Source organism: Molothrus aeneus, chromosome 1 (genome assembly GCF_037042795.1).
Source record: "Molothrus aeneus isolate 106 chromosome 1, BPBGC_Maene_1.0, whole genome shotgun sequence".
NCBI lineage: Eukaryota > Metazoa > Chordata > Aves > Passeriformes > Icteridae > Molothrus > Molothrus aeneus.
In genome coordinates, this window is record NC_089646.1 from 86,598,377 (window position 1) to 86,623,206 (window position 24,830).

The window sequence follows — 24,830 nt, forward strand, 5'->3', positions numbered from 1 at the left end:
TGGATGTTTGGAATGTCATTGGCCCTCAGCATTTGGCACAGAAATGCAAAGTCACAATCTCTGCTTTATTTGCAGAAGGAGGCTGGGACTATTTTGAAGCCATGACAATAAAAAAAGGTTTGAAGTAGAGAGTAGTGCAGAAAAGGAGACAAAAACAGAGTATGTGTGGGTGTGTGCAGGTGTACTCTCCAGATCATGGGCTGAGGAGAGAAGAGGTGCAAATGTTTGGGAGCCGATGTCAGAGATGCCTGTTTCCCTTGTGTTCCTCCAGAGCAACTCCATTAAATTCTGCTGAGCCACCTGGCTTCCCTGTAAAGGAATGGGTCATGTAACTTTGCTCACTGTCTTTGCTGCAGGAGTCATTTCTGTTTTTCTGAAGAGTTACAAACCTGCAAGCTGAACAGAATGTCATTCACAAATGCTGTTCTCTTTACCTCTCCCTCCTGCGAGGGTGTATCACACCAGGTTATTCAGGCAGTGCTACAGTTCAGTGTTTTCTGTTTGAATTTGATAATAAACATTGCAAAAGGCAAACACATTTCCTTCTACTCTGCTAGCAGGGGAAAAGCAAGGAGTAGAAGAGGCACTGAGATGAAAGACATAACTGCAGGTGGAACGCATCCACCAGCTGACAAACAATACCCAGAATAATGAGAAAATACTTTCAACACTGTGGCAGGGCAGGCCAGGCCAGGCTTCCCTGTTCCAACATATACATATACAACTGTGGCTGTCATGGGTGTCCTAAAGAAACACCAAATCCAGCTGGCGGAAGGTCCCAAACTTTCCATGGTGTCATCCTCCCCAGAATGCCTCCATTGTGTGTACTGGGGCAGTGCCAGGCAGGGAGCTGCAGGGCTCCTGTGGCAGCTGTCCAGCTCCATGCATGCTGGAATTGAGCTGAGTCTCCATCGGGGGCTGACTCTCTGCAGCACACTGACCGGGTGGCAATGTCCTCCCTTGTCACTCCCTGTCAGCAGAAGCCCCTCTGTGCTAGGGACTGCAGCTCAGTCACTCTGACCCCTGCATCCCTTGTCCTCTGCAGGGTAGGGGAGAAGGGAGAAGGCACGAGAAATTGGTATCACCACCTAAAACACTGCTCCCAGAGGGCTGCACTTCTGTGTGGGTGCCTATGCCCTCTGTGAGGAGTGGGAATCACACTGAGCCTGGGGAGGTTGAGTGGAATTATCTGTCTTTGAAAGGTTCATGGGAAATTTAAATGCTGGGTGTCTCTGCCTGGCGGTCTTCAAAGGCTTTTTTACTTATGGATTACCTTTCCTGCTCCAAAAGTATGTTTGTTCAAGCAAGAAAATTAACATCAATGCTGCCATTGTTAATCTAATCTCTTCCTTTTGCTTAATTTTGCCAATGTTATAAAAAGAAAAACAAAATTTTCTTTTTCCCTGGCCTCGTATGGTCTCTGTCCATAGCAGAAGCCAGTGCTGAGGAAGCATCTGGGGCGCTCCAGGTCTTTTGCTCTTTTTTCAGCAGTGGACTCCAATATAACCAAGTTAATTGGCCAAAATCTTTTATTAGCAGTGCACAGGCTAGGTGATATAGTTTGGGCTGAATATAGTAAGGGCTAAGAAAGTCCTTGCAAACTACTTAAAGGGAGAGTCAATAATTCTTATGTGCTGCCTTCTTCTGTGCCATGGAACCATCCCCAAGTATTATAAGAAGAGCTGATTCACTGCATTATAAATAGACTCACCACGTATTTTTTCTCCCTGAAAATAATTTCAAATCGAACATGCCTACTCTATTCACTTTGAATTACTGCTCCTAAGAAAAGAGAAGATGATGACATTTTCTAACTCTTTCTACTTTCCCCATTAGTAGTCTGACTGTTAAAAGCCTTGACTGTTAGCCTTTGGGATGCAAACCTGCTTCCATTTAAGTCAATGTGAGTTTTATCATTGACTTAATTGGATGTGAGATTGAGCCATTGGGCATGTGAGTGGCTTTGTATAGAACTTTGAAAAAAATAATAAAGGAGACTGAGGCAAAATGTAGTGCCAGTTTTTTCATCACAGTGATAACCCAGCTTTGCCCAGCCTGCCAAGAGTCATGCTAAGAGGAAAGCCTAGCCTCAAAGGAAGTGCTCATAATATTATAGCCTAATTAGTTTATGGGAGAAAAATGCTGAAGGGGAGAGCCGCTCCCGTTGTTAAATATTTCAGCATTGCAACGCTGACTAAAATGTTGTCTGCTCAACACTAAAGTTAGCCAGAGTCCTTGCCCTGTTCCACTGCTGCCTGCCTACGATTCTGTGCTCCCTCCTCAAGCCTTGGTTTTGGTTTAATGACAATCATGCTGGGTATCTCTGAAAGTACAGAAAACATTGTTTTTCTGTGTATCTAATTTGCCCATTATTAATATTATCCCCGATCTTTTAAGTAGGTGATTATTAAGCAAAGAAATAGCAATGAAGCAAGGAAAGAATGTGATAGGGAGATTTACTGTGTGGGAGGCAGAGATAAAATTAGATTTCTTTAGGCTATGTAGTACAGTTATTAGGAAGTTAGGCTAATTTTTCAAGGAGCAGTCGCTTAAATAACCTCATCTTATTATTCATGCTGAGGTATTTACTACAAAAATTCCTTTCCCCAGGTCATCATTTCTTCCGGCAGCAGAAGTTGGGAACTCAACAATTGTTTGCAGACCAGAATAATGCAATGACATGTTACAGTAATGTGAATGGTAGATTATTAAAGGACATGATTTAAAACCACTCTGCTGGTGCTAGTGGAATTTGTTTGTTTGGCCTCTTTTAGCATTTTCGCCAGCTCTCTCCAAGTTTTCCATTTACAGTCTCAGTGGAGACAGCAGTAAATTTTACCCACCTCAATTTGTTCTTAATGCTGTTTCTTATTATCTGCTGACTTTTCTAAAGGCGCCCCAGTATCAATCTCACTGACTGTTAATAGCACCCAGTATCTCCACCACCACAGAAGTCCCAAGTGTATTTTGCCTTAATTAGTTTCTTTTTTCCCCCATGTCTAATCTGTTGCTCCCACCTAGCCTGTGTATGAATTAATCAGACTGACTTTTAGGCTAAACTATGGGCTTCTAGGAGCACATGTAGCTCTTAACACAGAATACATTTTCCAAACCCTGCAGTGGGAGGGAGTCTCAGATCATTTGTGGGTTTGGCAATCCCACACAGCATGGCAAAATATTTCCACTTACACTTCTTTCAACAAAGTGACTCCAGCTCTGCTCCTGTTTTGTTTTGCTTTACAGGATTGTTTACAGGACTACCTCAGCATACACTTCTCAGCTCCAGCTTGCTGGCATACCACCCTGAGCTACATGAGTTTACGCACACTTCTCCTCCTGACCTTTTCAGTGAGCCACAAGAGGTCTGCATAAAACCCTGTGGCTCTTTACTGCGAAGTCATCCTCTCAAAATTCAGGGCAGAACTCTAAAAATAAGGATAATGCTGGAAGGATGCAGGTTTTAGTTTTTATACCAGGAAACATAATAAAGGGATCAAGGGGAGAAAACACATGCTTTTGTCATGCTTTCATTATTTGCAGGCTTAACTTAATCTCTTGCTGCTGGTGATTTGCCAATAAAATGGGTCCTTCTTGTGTTAGAGAGGACACTTTTGAATCATTGACCTCTGCTATGTTGTTGGCTGAATGTGACCTCACATACCAAAGGCTCTGCTTTAGAAAAAGAGTCAGCACTCCATGCAGAGCTCTGGTACTTCTGTTAGGCTGCTCAATACACATGATTTAGTTTGAGGGCAGAGGTACTGAAATGGACATCATCTAAAGTCCCTCATAAATGGTTAAGATGGAGAGACTCCTTAGAGTTGCAAATCCATGTGTTCTCAAGACCTCTCAAGAAGAAGCAGTGAAGAGACACTTTCACTTCCACAATTATTGGCTGCTGATCTCCAGTGTCAGGGTGCATGTAGCTGCTCCTCTAGGACAGATTGGGAGAGGTTGGGACTACCACAAATTTCATTTTTTCAAAAGAAATGTTTTCTTGTTTAAAAATGAGGTAAATATGAGCATGACAGTGAGAGAAAGGTGTCCTTAAAACATGGATTCTGTTCTAGTATGTGAAAGTGAAAATCCTAACCAGCTCCTGAGGTTACATCCAAAGCAGCAGCATATGGGGAAAATCAGCTTTCAAAGTAACCGTTTTGATTCATGTAAATCAGTATAAAAATTCCCAAGGAAGCTCTGAAGTAAGCTGGAAAAGGTTAATATGACTGGTTTGGCTGGGGTGGGAGGTGGTGCATTCTTGAAAATGCTGAAGAGAAGATGAAATTAGGGTTATTACGAGATGTTTTTGTCTCTGAAACTTCAGCAACTGCAGTAATTAAGCAGCAGGAAGGAATGTATTTTCAAGGCAGGTGCAGAACTGGCATAATGCTAACAGAGACAGTGTACTAGTGATGTACAAACAGCTCTTCTCGCCTCTGCTGCTAACTCCTCATAGGTCCATGTTTTCCTCCTCCCCGCTCCTCTCTCCATGTTTCTCTTTCTCTTGTCTCTTTCTCTTTCTTCAAACAAGGCCAATGCACTTTCTTTTTTTACTAGCACCGATAGGGACGGGAACAAAGGCTGAATCTGCCTGGCAAACTTGCATGCCAAATTCATAAGACTGTCAGGCTTCTCTCATTCCCAGAAGTATTTGTTCTTAAAAACACTTGTAACAGAAGTGACATTGTAAACAAGACAAGTGTCCCTAATGAGCAACTGAAGCTTTTCAGAATTAAGTTTTTAGGAGTATACGTCAGCATTCAGTCAATTGTTTTCTTAACCTGATTATGGCATTGCACTCCTTGCAATAATAAGTGCTACATTTGTCTTTTATAGGAAAAGAAAATGGAGGTAAGCAATGTGCAGACAGTCAGTGAGACTGTAACTGGGCCATGGATTCAAGGCAGGATGCTTTGAAAACCCTCTTTCAGATTTGTTTTTCTCTTTTGGTGACCTTGTCCAGTTCTTTCAGGTTTCTTTTGCTGCAGTATATATGACTGTGGGACAGCAGTACAAACTCTCCATCATGTAAGAACAAGAGACAGTTCCCTCCAGTCTCCAGTGTTCACATGCATGCATCCCTGCCCTGGGTTCCATATTGCACTGTCACCAACACATTGGCATGCAAGAGAGGCACAGGCCTGTTGTCACTTGGTTTCTTCACTGGATGCAGTGACACGGGTTGTGTTGGCACATTGAGTTTCCATGGGGCTTTGCACTGTGACCACCCTGCCAGAGGTGACACAAGCTGATGGGTGTGAGCTCTCCTTTTTTTTCTAAGAGGAAAGCAGGACCTTAAATGGGTCAGAAACAATATGTATTGTATTATCACAGTATCCCAGAGCCCTTGGCTCCCTGGGGCCTCCCAGCTGCAGTGCAGCATAGCTGTGCTTTTTCTTCTGCAGTCAGCCTCAGCCCCAAGATCTTGGTGCAGCACACAATTGGTGTTTTGTGCAAGGATTCATTTCTGGTCACCTTCTCCTCCTTTGTCCAGCTCCCATGGTCCCACAGGTGCTGTGGAATTCATTCTCTGACCCAGATTTTCCTTGGGTTTCCTACATAAGTTCCAAGGCCATACATTCAAAACTTTGGTCTTAACTGATCTGCCTTTTTTTGAACCCTTCAGTGAAATGCAATTAGCACATATTTACCTAGCTGAGAGGCACATTGTAATGCCTAATGAATGGCCTAATGAATGGCCTCAGTGTACCTGGTGTGCTGTTAAAGCCTAGAAGAGCCTGATAAGGAGATGGGCTTTACTTAATTAAGTTAACCTTCAGATTAATCGAGCTGTGTGTTAAAAAAAAAAGCAAAGTGAGAGCACACATCTCCTGCAGGTACTGTAGTCTTGTTTCTGGGGCTGCCCTCATTAGAGTGAGCCAAACACAGTGTCTGTCAGAGGGTATGTACATTGCTGGAGTGCACGCTGATCCTCCCTGCTTATTTATGCTTTACAAAGTGTAAATTTCAGAAATAAATTGTTGATCTACTCTGCATGCAGTGAAATTTTGCCCAAGGCTGGACTGGCGATTTTTTTTTTTCTGTGTGTCTACTTGCTCCTTTGGATGATGCCCACATGCTGCTATTTCAGTTCCTAACCAAGCAATTATCCAGCTACATGTGTATGCAGCAAGCACACCGAGCACAGGTGCTTCCCTGGTGACTTCAAGGAAACTCAGGTGTCTCTCTCACTGCTTTTATTGCATTGACCTTTTGTACATTATCCTGTAATTCTTCTTCTTTAGTGATTTATGGCTATAAAGGTATATCCTTTTAAAGCCCCCTCTCCTCTCTTGGCAGATTGCAATTATTTTTCTTTTTTTTTTAATTTTATTTTTTAATGACTAATTACCTAGGGGCTTTGTGAATAGGCTGTTGGTTTTAGTGCCTCACTGCAGGGCCCCTTCCCGCTCAAGTGTAAAAGACAGAGAGGTCACAATAGCAGTGCTCAGCATAATTTCCCCCCCTCCTCCATTGGAAATCTGTCACCCACCTCTTTAGCTCTTGATGTGAAAAAAGGAAGAAAGAAGCAATATGTGGGAGAATCTCTGTGGTGTGTTGTCTGGCAGTCTGACATGCTAATGTTTCTTTTGCTGGGAAGCAGCTGAAAAGGGAAAGGGCTTGCTGACTGGCTTCTCTTGCCATCCACGGTCAAGAAAAAGAAGATGCTGAGTGGGAAACCAGAGCTGGTGCAGCCAGGAAGCCATGCAGAGGCAGCCATAAATCACCTGTCGATGTGCAGATGAAACTCAGTCAGCAGAATGTTCTCAGATGCTGGATACAAGCCTAGGTGGAAGAAGACAGAGGACAAACAGTGTCACCCGGTGGAGCTCTGGGAGAGGGGAAGAGAAGACAGAGGACAAACAGTGTCACCTGGTAGAGCTGGAGCAGAGGGAAAGGGAGCCCTCAGCGATGGGGGGTGTGAGGGAGAGCCCCATAGGGCCTCAACACAAGCCCATGAAAGCTTCTAAACAGGGGACTGTACCAACAAGGGCCTCTGCCAAATCTCTGCTAACTATGTCTGATGGAAAATCCTTCCAAATGAGTAGCATTATCTCTTGAAGGGGAGTATTTTGTCTTCCTGGGGTGAAAAAGGTGAACAGAGCTAGCATGACTCTAGAGAGTGGTACCTGGTATCATCAGGAGCTGTTTCACATCTAGTGGAGTCTTAACTGTGTAAACCTTTTGGGTAGTCAACAGTTTAAATGTAGTTGAACACAGTAGGCAAAAATTATTGGTTTTGCTTTTGCTTGGGATAAAGTAGAATTCTTAGGAATGATGAAGACTTGTTTGAGAGTTGACGTGAGTATCTGTGGCTTTGAGTGATCTACCAAATCTCAGAAAATATTTAGTATTGTATAAAGTAAAATGGAAAAGTGGATGGTTTACCTTTAACAGAAAGATCTGTAGTCTAATCTAGCATAGGACTAACTTATAATAAAAATGCATTTCTTAATGAATTTAAAGATGATGTCTTCCAGCCCATACTCATCATGATTGTCAGATATGTTTCAGGAGACAGAACACCTGTAAGCAAGGAAGCAAATAGAAGACATATTGTATTTGTTGCTTTTGATCCGTCAGCTTGGAGGAAGAATCCTCAGAAAGAGATCTAACAGAAATATTTACAGCAGCACAGATGACAATGCAACCCATGGGCTTTGGCTCAGGCAAGTGTGATATCCAGGGAAATCACTTTTTCTTAGTGGAGAAGAAAAAAAATGCATTAAAAAAGTGTCATTTAATGCATGCCATAGTTATAGAAAGATGTTTTTTATATGGGGGACCACTGATGTATTCCTTTACAGACAATATACATCACTGTAAGCCACCCTGCCTGTTTTATTTTGTGTATCTGTGTACACAGATACCTCCCATTCTAATTTAATTCCAAGAAACTGAACTTCCATGAAGGGATTTGTTATGTGTGTGATGATTTCAGACCTTACAAGTGAGCCACAGTGATTTTTAAATGATATTAACTTTGAAATACATCAAATGTCTCATTGGATGAAAGATTAGAATGAGCTTGATTTTATCTGGATTATCTTTAAATTACCAAATTAGTTTTCACATTGTCTAAAGGGATGCAGAGATCTGGATTTGCCTTTGTGAAACTGAAGGCTGGGGCTGAGTCTCACTTGGTGTTTGAATGGGAAACTGGGTTTTTTGGGCTTTGGATAGAGCCTGTATTTCTCTAAGATAGATGCTCTTTGTCCATTTGGAAACTTTTCCCAGACACAGTTTGAAGACTTTTATGGTTTGTCAGTAGTTTCTGAGTGCTAAACAAAGCTTGCCATGGGGGCAACACTGTACCTTGTGATGTTTCACAGATGGGGTGGGGCTCTGTGTCTTGGCTTTTTGCTGCATGTGTGCCTAGGCAGAAGTGAGCCCCAGCATAACTTGGCTTGGAAGCTGCCTCCTGAAGCCACAATAGCTGGGAGCTGGACCCAGTTTCCCACTGCCTCTTCAAATCTGTGTATGGCTGAGAATGCCTGCATGGGACCTATCCATGCTCCCCACAGAAAGAGAAACCATCAGTTCCCATTTCTAGTCAAGATTAAATGACAGCATCACATGCAACTACAAAAGGAAAGTATCCAGGAGGGAGTATGTGATCTGTCCTCCCACGTCAATTCTCTGCTGCTAGATCAAAGCTACCAGGAACTTAAAGAGGCAGGTCCAGGGAAAACCTAATCCCCCCCCTCGTTAGTGCTTGCCGTTCAGTGGTAAGGTTTGTGATAGCTGATGTTTTCCCCAGTGCCCAGTTCTTTGAGTCACACAGCTTGGTGAGAATTGTTTTCTTAAATGTTAATTTCTAGAAAAAAAGGCCTGAAGACATGACCAAAGTCCTCCTTCCTCAATGAGAAGTGAAAAGAAAAAGGGCCAAACTTGTTGTTTTAAGCAGCACATTTTAAGTTTTTCTATTATCCAGTTTGTGGGGTTTTTTATGTGTAGCTGTGACAACACTGCCTTACAATTATGCAGCACTGTATAATGATGCTTCCTACTGCCATCAATACCTCTTTGCTTTGCTAATTCTTGCTGCTTCTCCATTTCCTTCTTCCTGAGGTTACTCCAGCCCCCATCTCCCCTCTTTATTGCCTTTCTCAGACTTTCCTCCCTTCCCACCACCTCCCTGTGCTCCTTCTGGTCATGCAAGCACCCAGTGAGCATCAGAAGGGTTTTAGTCCCTTGGTTCCATTCTCATCCCTTCCATCAGTGACTTTTTTTCACTCCAGGCTCATTTTGGTGCTGAGGTCCCTAGGGCTCCCCAGCACTGCTGTAGCAGCTGAGATTTGCCACCATAGGAGGTGTGCAGCTGCAGCAAGGATACCAGAAAGTCACAACTCCCAGGATGGATCTTCTCAAGGTGAAGGCACCTCATGTGTCCTTCCTTAGCAAGGAGAAAGATACAAGAGAAAGAGATGATGGTGGTGGTTGTATAAAAGGTACAGAAATGGGGAGGGAGAAGAAGATTGGATTTCAGAATAATGTTTTAGTGGTTTACAATTTAGATTTTGTTTTTATCCAGTTGAAGTTTAGTGTGTGGGGCTGTGATTACTGTCTGTGGAAGGCAAGGCAAGGGAGGCAGGTGCACAAGGAAACTTCTTTCCGTGGTGTCCTCTGTCCCTGGTTTCTCCTGACACTCACTGGAAAAAGCTAAACTCCTCTGCAGGGCAATTCAAAGCAGAAAATTAACTCCATGCTCTCCTTTTGCTGTCCAAGGCCAAAGTTCTTTTTTCTGAGTAATGCCTTCCCTGCTTTTCTTAACACATTGCTTTGTTGAATTAAATGGGACTCAGTGTGTGAGTTGACCTGGACAACCATTAGCAAACACACATAAAAGCTACACCTGCGAGGAACAATTGCAGGGAGGGCTGTCATGCAGCTCCACAGGCTGCTCTGGCTCAGAGCAGAGGAGAATTGGCAGCAAAGAATGATGGCTTTATTTGTACACTAGTTTCAGGTGTAAACAACAACTGCTTCATGTAAACCCTTCTGTTCATAAAGCCTTCTCACTTGACAATGGAGCCATTTAGCAATCACTAAACCCTGTTGAAGTGCAGATGCTCGTTTTTTATTCTGAAAAGATATATATATGTGTTTCCTTTTGATAACTTAGTGTTGCTACCAGCATCTATCACCTCTTGACATCTGCTTGAAATAACTCTTCTGACCCATTTCTCTCCCCTGCTATACACATTCTCAGTCCTGCTGAATTTCTTGTGACTGAGGGCTGTGTTGGCTTGTAGCACTGCATTAACTGTGAGTCAAGTGTGAAAAGGTGCCCATACTCAGCCAGTGACAATCACATGTGGCACCAGGTACAGCTCTACAGGAAAATGAGCTCTCTGTGTGGGTGCTGCAGGAGGGTCTGATGGTAGTCAGGTGTGAGCCCCAGAGTTTGCTGAGACAAGGTGCTGATCATCTTCAGTTCCCAGGAATTGCTTTTCCTGGTGAGGCCAGGAGGATTTATTCCCCATGGAGGCTTTGTCCCTCGTAATACCCTGCCCTTTCCCCTCAAATCTCTTCTTTGTAGCTCTTGTAAATGCTCTCTGGGTGTACAAGTCCTGCAGGACTTAATGGTGCTATTATGGTTGGCAGGAGTTTCCATTTCCTTGATGCATGCAAAAAGTACCACTTCCACCAAGGACCCTTAACGTGTTCCTGTCTCCAGCTGATGCTAAGTACACCATTTAGAGTCCTTATGACCTTTATATCTCAAAAATACAGCTTACCTCCTGAGCAACTTCCACAAGTATCCAGGACTCACCGAGATAAATTCCAATGGGCAGCATGAAGCCTTGGAAGAACAGATGCAAAGTTGCTTGCAAATCTAGCTCAAAGCAAAACATAAGAAGCCCAGAAAGAAGCCCAAGCTCTGCAGAGGTATGCCCATGCTTGCAGACATTTCCAAATGATACCAAAACCAGGCATGGGCTACATGAATGACTGTGGAATGAGAATGAGAGCAACTTGGCTGAGTGTGGGGACCCCTGCATCCAGCTACCAATTCACAGAGCTGAGTTCAATCAGCTTTGGAGAAGGATCTGAACCCACCTCCAGAGCAAGACATGTTACCCTCCAGCCTATTTGAGAATGTCCAGCTCACACTGATTCACACCATCTTCCTTTGGGCACATGAGGAAAAGTTTGCCAGAGCATTCCTAGTTTTCCAGAGAGTGAGATGGTTATCTAATTGGAATCTGTTTCCAGCTGTCCCAGAGAAGCAGAGGGAGGGTCTGGGCTCATTTAGCTCTAAGCATCAGGGTTTTGAGGACCCTTCCCCATGGCACCTCACTCTCCCCTGAGTCAGAGGTCTAACCCAGAGCTTTGTTTCCCACGCACTGGTCCTTTATGTAGGAGCTGGACTCAATGGTCCTTGTGAGTCCCTTCCAACTCAGAATATTCTCTGTCTCCCATGTCTGTATGTGATCAGTGGCCATGGAGTGGAGGCCTGTCCAGACAGTGATGCCAGAGACTCATTCAGAAAACCCTCACAGTGAGAGGCCATTACCAGCCTTCTCCCCCTCCTGCCATTTGGTATTACCAGGCTGCTGTTGTCCCTGCAGCAAAATCAGCATGATGCACCTGAGCACTTCTTAGGCCAGGGTGACTTCTTGTAAACTGTAGTGTTTAACCACCAGTGTGGGTGAGGAGTGGGTGCCCCATACCCTTGTGTTGGTTCTGGGAAGATGAAGGTAACCACCAGCTGGGGTTGGATGAGGGGAGATACCATCTTACAGGAACACAATCTTAAACTAAGTGAATTGGAGGTAAAGCCCTGCATATCTCTCAGGTTTAAGCTTAAAGCTCTTTACAGGCTCCTGAGAAACAAATTTCATGGTGCTGTTGGCAGGTTTTATAGCTAAGTGTTTAATCCTTGGTCTGTTAATAAGGCAGCTAATGCACGATGTTTTCCTCAGTCATATAACGTGTCATCAGCCATGTAAAATGTCTCCAGCCCAGAATGGCAGGGTCTTGTCTGCACCTCTGGGCATGACACACACACAGCAGGACATCTGTGAAGACAGAGAGGTGCAAAGCCTTCAGGGATCACAGAAATTCTTGCTGATTTTGTTTGGCATGGGGTGCATTTGGGAGTGATCTGCCTGGGGCGGCAGCACAGTCTGTGTAACTCTGTCTGAAAGCCATGGCCTGAACTGTGGTCTCTGAGCCCTCCCTGCCTCTGCACTTGGGCTGGGCTCTGCTTCCCTTGGCACAAGCAAGGGAGCTCAACAGGCTGCACCATTTCCCTAAGGACCAAAAAAAAGTGAATGCTGGAAATGCTCTTTTTTGAAATATTAGTAGTTGACAGCTCCTGCCAAGCATTAGCAGGCCAGTAAAATCTCTCTACATAAATTGTGTTGTAATTAGTGTGATTTGTTTAATGTCACCTTGTCTGGCTGTCTGAGAAACTGTCTCAAAATATGAAAACACTGCGCTTCTCAGTTGAGAGAGTGGACTCTGACTTCACTAAGACATTTTTATTTCTCGCCCTTTTTTTACCATGGCCTTTTCCAATCATTCAAACTGAGAGCCTAAGCTATGTTAGGTAAGAATTCCCAGATGAGGAAAATAAGACGTAGTAACAACAAAGCATAAAATTTTCTTGATAAAAGTAATACAATAATAATTAATGGATGTTGTATTTCATTGGCAGGACAACACAGCAAAAATCATTCTGATAGCCCAAAGTACCTTGTCTGGGTGCAAACAAGGGGAAGAAATAGAGAGGTGAGAGGAGAAAGTAATTTGCTTGCTGGAAAGGTGTGTTAGGGTCTGACCTTTCTCCCCAATGTCCCTCAGGTCCTGTGCTGGTCTCACTGAGCTGCACACCCAGGCCTGAAGGACCAACATGAGTGAATAATGGCAACTTTTCCACCAGGTGGCAACAAGGAGAGTAATAGGAAAGCAGTTGAGGGGCACAGGAAAGTCTAGAGAGGAACTGGGTAGCAGCACTGCGGCTTCCCGATGGACTCCAGTACATTAGGAAAGGTCCCAGCTTGAATGTGGTCCTATCCATCAGAGCCCAGAAAAAGCTCATGACAGACACAACAGGAGGAATACCCACCAGCTCTTAGCCTTGGTTGTTGAAACCTGAAATAACTGTTGAAACCTGATAATAACTCTTATCTTCCCCACCCCATGAGCATCACCACCAATCTGAGGAACAGAAAGGAAAAAAAAAAAGACTGGGGAGCCTTTTCAAGCATGAGAAGTATCTTGGGATGAGAAAGGTGCAGAAGGAGCATTGGATACCCAGCTTAGCAGCAGCATTTTTCAGCTTTAATCTTTCTTCCAAATGTTTTGCTTTTATTCCAACTAATTGAACAAATGTCTTAAAATTCACAACACAAACTGAATTTGATTAAATCTAGCTTGGTTCATATGATAAAGCACTGCAGTTAGAATGCAGCTAGAAAAATACATTATGCTAGGACAAATAAGTACGGTTAACTTCAATAAGAGCTGAGGTAAATTGCTTTTTGCATGAGATGTGCAATTTTACCTCAGTACAGCTTTAATCAAAGTAAAATATAGGAGAAGGGGAAAAAAACCAAACCCTTACAATGTAATGTTTTGTCTACCAGCTACTCAGTAACATTTTAGTTTAAGTTGCTAAATAAAGCCTAGGCTACACATTATCTGTCCCCAGTTAGTATGTAAACAATTAAGGCAATATCTGGCTATGAAATAATTTCTAACAGATAAAATAAAACCCAGAGCTGTGTATGAAAATTTTCCATCAGAAGCTTGTCTGCCACCAAAAATTTTACTGAAAGGGGAAGAATGAAAATAAATACAGGTATTTAAATTGAGTTTGCAATTCACACTTACGTGAGTATTTTCACAGTCACATGAAAAAGATTGTAAATTAAGCATAGCAAATAAATTGGATAAAAAATATCAACCTTGCATTTGTGGGAAGGAATGTTGCTGTTTTCTCCTCAGTAGTCCACAGCTGATATTATGTTATCCATTATTATTGTGTGGATATTTTGTGAATATAATACAGGTACTTCAAATTCCCACCTAGAGTTCATTGCAGCCTGCCTTCCCTCTGGGGAGGACCTGCCCTTTATCCAGGGGGCTGATACTGGTGTGCAGCTGTTGTTCCCAGCTTTGCCTGGATGGATGCCTGCTCGTGGCAGAGCAGGATCACCTTCTCCCCCTTTCTCACAGGGCTGTGGCTGGAGCTGTACCTCCAGTTAGGACACAGCAGGAAGCTGGGGTAGCACGGTCCACATGCTGGGCAAAACCTTGATCTTTGATTCCACCTGGAACTACAGCCCCTGTGGCCAGGATGGGAGGACACTGACAAGCAGCTTCCAAAAAAGCCTCAAAAGGGTTTTGCTCTCCCATATTTCTGCATGCCACAGGAATATACTGCCTAGCATGCAGTATACATGGGAGACACACTCTCCAAGGGGACACCTGATTGTATTAAAAATGGATGACACACGAGTGACAGCTTGCTCTGTTCACTGCAAGGCTCCTTTGGCTCACACACCCTCTCTTTGCTGGTTTCCCCTCAGCTTGCCAGCTGGGCAGCCAGTGTAACCATAGAGCAGGAAACAGCACTGGAGGGTAGGAGTCACCAAAGCTTGTGCTGGTGAATCATCAAGCTGCAGGCTTCTGAGACAAAAAAAAATTACAACCCACCTACACATCTGTCTGCCATGGAGAAAATGTAGGGAAGTTTTCTGACAGTTCATGGTTGTGCTGCCCATAAGCTTCATGACTGCATAGGGAGAACTGAACCCACTGGAAACCTGAGCCTGAGCAGTGGCTGTGCAAGGATGAGAGGGTTCTGCTTCCTTTATCAGAGTAACTCCTTGGCTCCCCATCCTATAATCCAAATGAGGGAGAGCATGGAAGCATGGTTTAAGCCACCAATAAAGAGAGGATCTGCATGGATGATGATTTAGCAACCTGGAGAGCCACCAGGAATGCCTCAAGAGAACTAGTAAGGCAGTTCTCACCACCCTGTCAGCTGAAGTAAGAATAGACTAAAGCAAATGTGTACAGCCGTGATTATATCAAATGTTTGGTAGAGGCAAGATAAGGGTTCATTAGATAGCAGGCAATCTGGGCAGTCTAGCACTAAGGACCACATACAGTCATTTCTCAGAGACAGAAAGAATTTGTTGTCTCACCATTCAACATGCTTTTTTTACTGAGTATCCCACCAAAACCATCTTCATTTTAATTTTATGTGAGAATCTTAGCTTCTGGGAGGCAAGAAGAAGGAGGGACATGACACCCTCAAGTGTCTGCAAGTACAAAACTGTTTTGCAGAGAAACTAATTCTGGGATGATGGAAAGGTGCTGTGTGCCCTCAGGCATCCTTTGCACTCAGTGCAGAGCTCAAGGGAGACTGTGCGTGGCACCCTACCTTTGAGCACCAGGCTTTGACCCTGAGGTGTAAGGCTGCTTTGGCTGTGGGACAGGGGAGCAGAGAAGAGAGGCAGCCACTTCCTTCCGCAGGCGTTCCACAGCAGGCAGGTCATGGTCCTGTGTTGGGACACTTGGCCAGGCAGAAATTCCAGCTTGGGAATCAGGCATTCTCCTGGTCAGGTAGAGGACATGAAAGTGTGAACAAGCTGGTTCCTCTCAGTGCACACAGAGGTCCTCATGAGCTAATTTAAACCTGAGTTGGTTAAAATTGCCAACAAACTACTGAATCTCCTTTATGGCTGGCTCTGGAAAGAAAAGGGGGAGGGAAAAATGACCAACCAGCCCCTTTGCAGAGGTCAGTGAACAGTTCCAGTTGCCTTTTACTGTCTTCCAAAGCTTTGGGAATCCTAGAAGCCAAACCCACTCCAGGGGTAGCCTGAGATGGGAGCATAGCCCATCTGAGAAGGTATGGGAGCACCATATGATTTCTGCTTTGGAAGAGGCTCAGGCTCTCTCCCTCCTTTGGGATGGTCCTAGTGGCTCTTCATATGGCCACGTGCTTCCTGATTTCACAGGGAGCCCTGGATCAGTTCTCAGGAGGAAAATGGGTGGGTAAAGGCTGAGAGACAACTACATTTTCCTGCCTTCTCCTCTCCCCTGTGTCCTCATTCCTGGCACATTGCAAAGCACAGCCCCTGTATCCTCATGCCACAAGCCCAGTTTGGAGGGCTTACAGCAGCTGTGGGAAAAGCAGGGTTTTCTGCTGCTCCCAGGACAGGCTGAGCTCTTCTGACTGATTGTGGCTCTGTGGGTGTGGCCTCTGCTACCCTAACCTGGCCATGCCTTATTCTGAGGTAGAAACGCCTCCCATGCCAAGGGAGGTGTTTTTACTCAAGGACTTGGACTCATGCTGTAACAACCCACCTTGCTTCTACTATTTTTAGAGACTGTCTAAAGGAGTGAAGCATGTGCATCTGACTCCAGCTGAAATTCAGCAAATTTCACTTCTTCAGAAAATGTATTTTTGCAACTACAGGATTTTTAATCCACCACATCCAATGACCCATATATGGCTCACGTCAGGAGGTCTTGAGGACAGACATGATTGTTCCCTTCTGTGTAGCACCTCCTCTTTCTCCTCAGCTGCCTTCTTTCAACAAAGGATCTACCATCTCCGTCTCTTGGGTATCCACCAAACTTTTCCGCTCCATGTTTTCAGCTATGATTTGTTCACATCCCTCCTATTAGACCCAGAGAGAATTTTTTCTCTTTCCAGCCCCTCAGTTTTATTAGTGCACAAATTTGTTGGTTGTGCCAACGGAGGCCCGCACGTGATGGGATTTAACCAGGAGCATTTCACCCAGCCAGATCAGAATCTACCTCCTCTTGACTGTACACATATCACTGCCTCAAAATTCAGTACTTCATGTAATTTTGATTCTGACAGTAAAGGCTGCACTGGAATCTCATCTGGGCTTGTTAGTGATATATTGACTTAAAATACCCTGCTTTAAAGAAGGCTAGGAAAGCAAAGCAAGAAAAACTCAAAATCTTCCCCTGAAAGCCAGGCCCTTCAAGGGAGAATGAGCAGTGTGTGTAATAGAAGCATTTCCAGTCCAAGGGAGACAGATACTGTGTATTTCAACAAAGCCAAAATATTTCTGGTTTATGTAGTCTTAATAGTTCATGTTTTAGTAAGTGTAGCTAGTGCCACAGTCTGAAGCCACATTGGTAAAAAACAATCACTCACCTCTTGCTGTCTGCTACCAGGTCCTTGCTGCAGCCTCCAAACAGTTTAAGCTATGCTGTCTGTAAAAGAACTTAGAAAATTTTCCCAGTGCAGGCAAGCTTGAAGAGGCCAGTTTATTGCAATTCATGTAAGTGAAAAATACATGACATTAAGTTGCTTCCCAGAGGCATTGCTAAATGAATAATGGATAAACAATGTCAGTGACCCCCCCAGTCACTGAGGCACAAAACTGAGCCACAAAAAAAAAAAAAAGAACAGCAGTGGCTGAAGGCTTCATTCAGCTTGGTGGGAAACTTCCCAATAGAAGGAGTCCCAAACAGAGAGGTATCTGGCACTGCTTTATATGGAGATTACTTTCCCCATGACCACTCATTGCGCTATAAATTTCTTCTGCTCTGCAGATTTACACACTACAAATATGTAATAGGGAAGGAATATAAACTCTGTCTTTGTGGTATCGCTGGCTCACATATTGCAGCTCAGCAGTCATGGACAGCATCCAGCATTAACACTCAAAGGGACCTGCCATATTTATGACTTCTCCAGCCTCACAAGAGCAAGAAAGGCTGGCAGAGAGTGATTGAAGCACAGCTGAATGAAATGCATAGAATAAAGAGGGCAAAAATAAAATATTTTTAGAGTCTGAATTCCTAGAGAAATGAGATCTATGCAATGCAACTTGTCTGGACAGATGTGTGTGTGGTGGGTTGCTCTTTCCACAAATCACACACCATAGTTTGATTCTGCTCAGCTGCTGCCAATGACTTTTAAGAGGAGAATGTCAGCAGCCTTGGAGGCAATTCAGTTGGTCCATCATGGATGGAAACAGATGCTTATGCCTAATAAGCTTATGCTGACAAATTCACCATCATTAGGTAAAATGAGGGTAAAGGTTTTTAAAGCTGCACTCACCTATTCCATAGCCTACAAATCTTCCCTTCCATGGCTTAAACTGGCTGAAAAATACCTCTGTGTGTGTTTCAAATTTGCCAGCTTCTCCAGGAAAAAAAATTTTGATATACAGGACATCTGGGAAGATGTGACCACAGTCACAGAGTCTTATTCTTCTGCCACCTTCTGATTTCTCTGAAACCATCTGCAGATGCAGTTGCTCCTCTGTGGGGGCAAGGCTATCATCACCCAGCCCAGGCTTTGCTGAGGGCACAGTGTGTGCTGCTGCTTGTGATTTACACCACTGCACGTGCACTATGGAGGGGGTCCTTGAATTTATAGTGTCTGTTCAGCCTTCTGGGTAAGCAGAGAAAGTGAACATCACAATATCTATAAGTTTGGTAACGAGCATTGGGAAGGTTTTCCAAGCTGTATTCTGCCACACAATGAATGATTTATTTTTTTCCCACAAACATAACTAGCAAAATTTTGTTTGGGGAGGAGGGAGAAGTTCAGAAATATATAGTCAGACATTGTTTTGCAAGATCAACAATTTTATACATATCTAAATGAACTGTTTCCATTAAGAAGATCCCCAAATATACTGATTTCCACAGTAGGTAAAGAAATCCTAATAACGAATGCAATGACATCAAAGACAGCCCATTACCTGTGTTTATAATTAATGTGATCTTGGTATAGCAGTGATGAATGGGTATTTACTGCTTTTTATTGCAAACAATAGTGGTACCCAGGTTTTTGCACCCACTTTCGTAATGGAAGAGAGGGAAAATTGCAAAACAGTGGCTAATATCAAATGCCTCCATCCAGAGAAAGCTGTGAACATACTATCTGGTGTTCAGAGGTGAAAAAGCACCAACAGTTTCCATTTCATCACTTTTAAAATCAGATCACTTGTTCAGGTGCTGCTGTGATTGCTAATGCCAGTGTTTGCTTCAGGAATGTTCAGGCTCACACCTCTGCGAAGAATATCCAGGATTAGGAAAGAGGTTTTGGCCTACACTGCATCTGAATGAAGTGGAGCTCACACTGTGGTACTGATTATTTCAGGTCTGTGGAATTGAAGAAAGCTCTCTCTCGCCACACGCGGTATCAGCTTTCACTCAAAACCCTCCCAAACAGTAAAAACTTTTGACTTGATTGCAGCTGCTAAAGCAGGATTAAATGTGTAACCAGTGTATGAACTGAGATCCCTTTGACTCTGAAGAGAGCCTCGAGCAATGATTCAAAACTGCATGAACTTTCAACTTCAGTTCACTCAGGGCCGTGGGGTCTTCAGTTGTAAGCTGTGTTTTTCCAAGCTTTTTTTTTTCTTTTTCTTTTCCTTTGCTACAGGGTTCATTATTTTTCAGAGGATGGGTCTTTCTGCCCTGCAGGGATCTATCTATCACTGCTGACTCTCTGCATCTTCTCCACATGGAAGAAGTAATTGGATTGTATTTTCTGCACATGACCAAGACAGCAGGGAAACCCACAGCTGTAACCCAGAGAACCAAGCTGTCTAGAGAGTAAGTACCTGATGCCTAAGAAAATGAAATGTCTGGGTCTAACCACAAGATCTTTCCTTTCTTTCCATGGAGGAGCTGAGACATGCTGAATTGCATTCACTAGACTGCTCAGGAAGGTGAGCTCTTCAAGGAGCAGTGAAAAATGTAAACACCCAAATAATCCCTTCAAAAATGCAGCCCAGGGGCATTAAATCATGTGACCATACAAAACAATAAGTATGCTGTGGGATGCTAATTGTACAGGACATTTCATAAAGTTACAGTGCAATTATTGCAAAACCCAGTGGCTTTTTTACACTGCCAGGGCCTCCATGTGCTACCACGTGCCTGATGTATATGACTATGCAGGAGTGACTGCAACACCTCACCCCTGACAAAAAGGCAAAAAAGTGATCTTATTTTATATATTTCCAGATTGTGTTGCATTTATTACTATAAGGCTGCAAAATGCTATGTTGTAGTCTTAAACATTGTGCTCTTTCTTTTTTTTCTTACACCAAAATCCTGACATTATTATATTTGGGGAAAGTGATGGGATTGCCAAGACTTTATGCTGTTAGTCTTAAAGAGTTTAGTAGATGTATTACTTTCCTTCAAATTAATGCCTGCTTGTCATTGTCAGCCTTCTACTGTTCATCGCCCCCCCCCACACCTCTTTAGATCCAAGCCTAAAAAAAGAATCCCTTTGGAGCTTGCTGTGTTGCTTGTAGCTATGTTAAAGGAACTGTACTATTCTGGGAACACTCAGTCTCCTCCAAACAGCTCTTCCAGCAGTAACACCATGCATGGTTTTCATCTCAGCCTTAAGGACTTTCATTGATCTCCTATGAAACCTCACCTGCCAAATCCCAAGTGCCACCGGGAAGGAACTGCACTACACCAAAATGTCATCCCCAAACTTGCGCTCATCATCATCATCATCATCATCATCATCATCGTCATCATCATCATCATTGTCATCATCATCATCATCAGGTTTCCTATGCAGGCTGATTTGTGCATTTCTCTCCAAGAAATATTTTATCAACCTTGACTGGAATAAAAGCAGTGACACAGGAGGAACACTTTCTACTATTATTTTCCACTTATAAAGAACACAAATCTGCATGATGAGCCAAACTCTTCTATTGCAAAGGTTATTTGTTACATGAAGTAGCTAAAACAGCAGAAAGAACCCATTCCTGGAATTTATGAGGAAAAAAAAAATTCTTTAGAGCAGCAAAACACCACAATTGTCCCACTCAGCATATTAACACCCACAGTAGTGATGGCAGTTGCAAAAATGTGGGGGAGTAGATGATTAAATCAGTATTTCTTAAATAGTTTTGGAGCATGCAAGCTGATATTTTGGAACAATAATGGAGAACGTACAGTCTTCTGAGCTCTCAGAGTTTCTGAGGGGGCAGATTCAAAGGTCTTGCATCACTTAATGCCTCCCAGTCTTCAGATTAATGGAAGAGGGGCAACAGGACAGGGTGTTGTACTTGGAAGCTGGATGAATTATGATTTGTTTTCTTTTTTCTTTTTTTCTTTTTGAAGAAAAAGCATAATTTAAATGCTGCTGTCATGCAATACTAAAATTACACAGTGCCATAAACAGATTTCTTATGAATAATAAGAGCTGGTGCATATACGCATGCAGGTATTTGTGTTGTCATTTAAAACATAACATCACCACAAGCTAAACAGGTTTAGGAAACTTCTGTGAGAGAAATTCTTTACCTCAGGAAGAGGATCCACGACAATGAAAATCAATGTGGCAGACAGAAATAGCATTTAAACCTTTACTAGCAAGATATGACACATCAAAGGAGTTAAATTGATCTTCCAGCCTTCTGTCCCAAATATTGCTGCAGCAAGATGAGCCTCCCTTTCTTTGTGCTGACAGCTACACAATGTTCCTGTCCCCATCAGTGTACATTGCATGCTGTCATTGCCACCACCCTCTCTGCATCGCCAGACATCTGAGCTACAGTTAAAGATTTGGATTAACAGGAGCAGAGTTTTGCATGGGCAGTGATGCTGTGAAATCAATGAAACCCAAGAAATGTGGACCCTGAGCTTGTGAGCAGCCACAGACACTGGAATATCAGTAAGCAGCATGACTGAGGCTAAACTTGGTATCATAACAAAGCGTGGGTCTAAATAAAAGCTGCCTTAAACTCCCTGGAGGTTTGCTGCTTCTACATGAGGACTTGTCAGAGAGTAGCTCTCCTACAGAAACAGCCATACCAAATATAGTGTGCTGGAGTAAATGCAAGAGGCATTGCTGAAAGAACACTAGAATTGTTTTACTTTCTTGATTTCTTTCTTTTCTTTTTTTTTTTTCTTTTCATGGATGCTGTATCTTAAGGCATTTGTGTATTTGCCCTCTAGCTCTGTGATTCCTACAGTTATTGATACAACACAGCCATTTTCAGAAGCTCCAGGTCTTTCTAAAGGCCATGTTTTGGGTTGAGAGACTCCATTGTGACCCAGCCCCAGAGAAGCTGGTGAGCAAGTTGCTCTCTCAGATGTCTGTCAGCCACCAGGAGACCCCAATTATGTCACCTTGTCTGCTGGTCTGCTGCTGGTGAGTTGCATAGTTAGCTTTGATTTAGCTGTGTGTTCGTGCAGGCAGCAAGGTGCAGCTAGGACAGGAAGCAGCCAGACACAATAATAGAACATTTGCCCACTTTACCACAATGGTGTCTTTTTATAGAATGGTAGAATGGCTTGGGTTGGGAGACATCTTAAAGACGATCCAATTCCAACACCCAGGGACATCATCTGGTTCCATGGATGGGACACCTTCCAACAGACCATTTTCTGGCAACTTCCCTGCTGCCCCTTCCCTCCTGCTCTGTTCAGGATCGCATGTGTTCCTCAGGCAGCTGCTGTGACCTGCAGGAAATTTGCAAGCATGTCAAGCTGCAGGACCTGTAAAGACAGCACAGCAGTGACCTTACCTGGAAGCCTAGGTACACCAAAGCTGAAGGCAGAGCTCTCCTGGTTCAGAGAATCTTGGATTTTCACCTGTGGGTTTCAAAGCACAGCAGGCAGTAACACTTATGGGAAGTTTCATTCTTTGGGCCTTTTTATTCCACACAGTCTTCCTCCTCTGCATCTTCTTTTTAAATTTTTTTTTTAGTTTGGAGTTGCTCAAACTTCATCACACAAAGCAGAATGTAGTGAGCCACCTGTATGTCAGTACAAAATCCTTGCTAGAAATGGTTTTGATTGAACCCAGGCCAGCTCTCACCTGCCCGAATCCAACAACCTTTCAGTGCCCCTGAGGAGCGACCTTGCTGGAAAACTCTGCAAGCCACTGAGTCTGGTGCAGCTCCATGGCAAGCCAGAATAAAGCACAGCACACTCCTAAATTCCCCTCTAGGCTGTGAGAGGCATAAGATGTCCCAGCAGTTTTGTGTCAGTACAGAGTACATTTGCACACTGCAAAGTGTGGGTCTTGCTTGCTAAGGGGAGGGACAGAAACCGAGTGATGCCTTCCCTAATGACCCCTGCTATAACACACCCCTGTGGGTGCCTGAGCAAGGTCAGCCTAAATAAAAGCAAGGCTTTGGACTGCTACAAAACAGGAGATGTCCTAGGAGAGGGTACATGCCTCTGAATGAGAGATGAGCCATCTATGGCCACCCGCGCGGTGGAGATCTCCTGACGCTTCAAACATCGTCAGCAATCTCATCTATAAGCCCACGCCTTTATGTTTTAAAATTAAAGTAATATTCTGAATAATAGGAGTACACTCATTCTTCGAAAGAGTAGAACACGTAGGATCTTTTCTATTTCAGTGTTAGAAAAAAGAAGGAGACAAAGCACCGGGAATTATTGTTTCTTAGCTGAACTCTTGTAGACTGAGTTTTGGTCCTGAGTGGGGTGTTTTTGTGTGACACAGTGGTAAATTTCTGAATGAAGAACTTTATGATACAGAGACAATACTTGTAAGAAGCTTTTAACTCTAGGTGTGCTGGCAGTCATTTTGAAAACTTCTGGTATCTTTTCTTTTCTTCTCACAGCAGTGCTTGCAAATGGATTGAAATCTTCCATGGGGATTTCTGTAACAAAGTGGGTGAAAATTTAAGTGCTTTGTAATCTCTGTGGGAAGAGATAGTATCAGGTAGGGTAGGTAATTTGAATTACTTAGAGCAATGATGCTTTTGAAAGCCTTACTTCACTCTTGTGAAAACTAGTTGGTAGCAAAATTACATTCCAAAAGCTTCTCTGCATACTCCCCTAATGAACTTCTGATTTACGTGCAGTTTGTAGATATGAATTCTTTCTCCTAATGTCATTTTCTTCCTTTTATTCAAGGCAGATTTCTGGTTTAGGGGGAAATATTTTGTAGCGTGTATAGCCGCTGTGGAGGAATTATTGCAAATACCTCATTTGTAATCCTTTTGTTCTCCCACTCTGAAACCCCACGTCTCACTTCTCCATGGAGGAGAGGATATTGTGTTTGACTTATTACAAAGCCAAAAGCATTCTTAGGATTAACTGCAGCTAATCACTAAAAATATGCCTTCTCATTTTGGAACTGTTGTGACTCTTCAATATGGGAAAAGTGCTTCCTACTTAAAAATCTATTTTACTTTTAAATTTGTTTCCCTCCCAAAGGCTGGGCCTGGGCCTCACCAGCATGCCTAATAATGTCACCAGGACTAAGGACATGATGAGGATGAGGTGTCCTGTACCCAGCAGTGAAACATGCCAGTACAAGGATCAAAACCAAAAGTGACTGGACCTCAGACAAAGGAGGAGAAGGGAAGTTGTTGAGGTCCCCACAAAGATGTCTGATTACAAGTCCACCAAGGTGCATTTGAAAATGTGTCACAGCTCAGCCTCTTCTCCCCAGTGCCTGTGGAGGCAGCTTCCAGCATGACACATCTCATCTTTGACTCACCAGGTAAGGCTGGGATATCAGTATGAAAACTGGGCAAATATTGACTTCTTTTGACACACACAAACTTTCTTGTACCTATGAAGCAATATATTTATGTAATGTTTCCAGCTTATACATGACTATGGGCTGGAATGAGTAGTTTTCTGAAGGATAATTCTGAAGAAAGTGATGTCAGATACTGTCAGTGCTGGGGTTTAGAAAACTGATGGCTAATCTAGTGTTTTGCAATAAGCCACCCTGATTTACAGCATGGAATAAAAGTTGTCACCAAAAGTAAGTGAAATAAACTTGTACTTCAAGTCATAAACAAGCTTCATGAGAGCTTGGGATAGGAACAATAACCCTTTCTAACATG

The 24,830-nt window shown here is 43.4% G+C and overlaps 1 long non-coding RNA gene across 1 annotated transcript in view; it reads left to right on the plus strand.

The window, feature by feature from the left end:
- The window catches only part of LOC136563052 (uncharacterized), a 64,035-nt gene that overhangs the window by 38,305 nt on the left and 900 nt on the right, over positions 1 to 24,830 (plus strand). The window contains exons 3-4 of the long non-coding RNA XR_010784594.1: positions 19,403 to 19,575; positions 24,190 to 24,478. This is a non-coding gene — a long non-coding RNA (uncharacterized lncRNA). The remainder of the gene's footprint in view (positions 1 to 19,402; positions 19,576 to 24,189; positions 24,479 to 24,830) is intronic.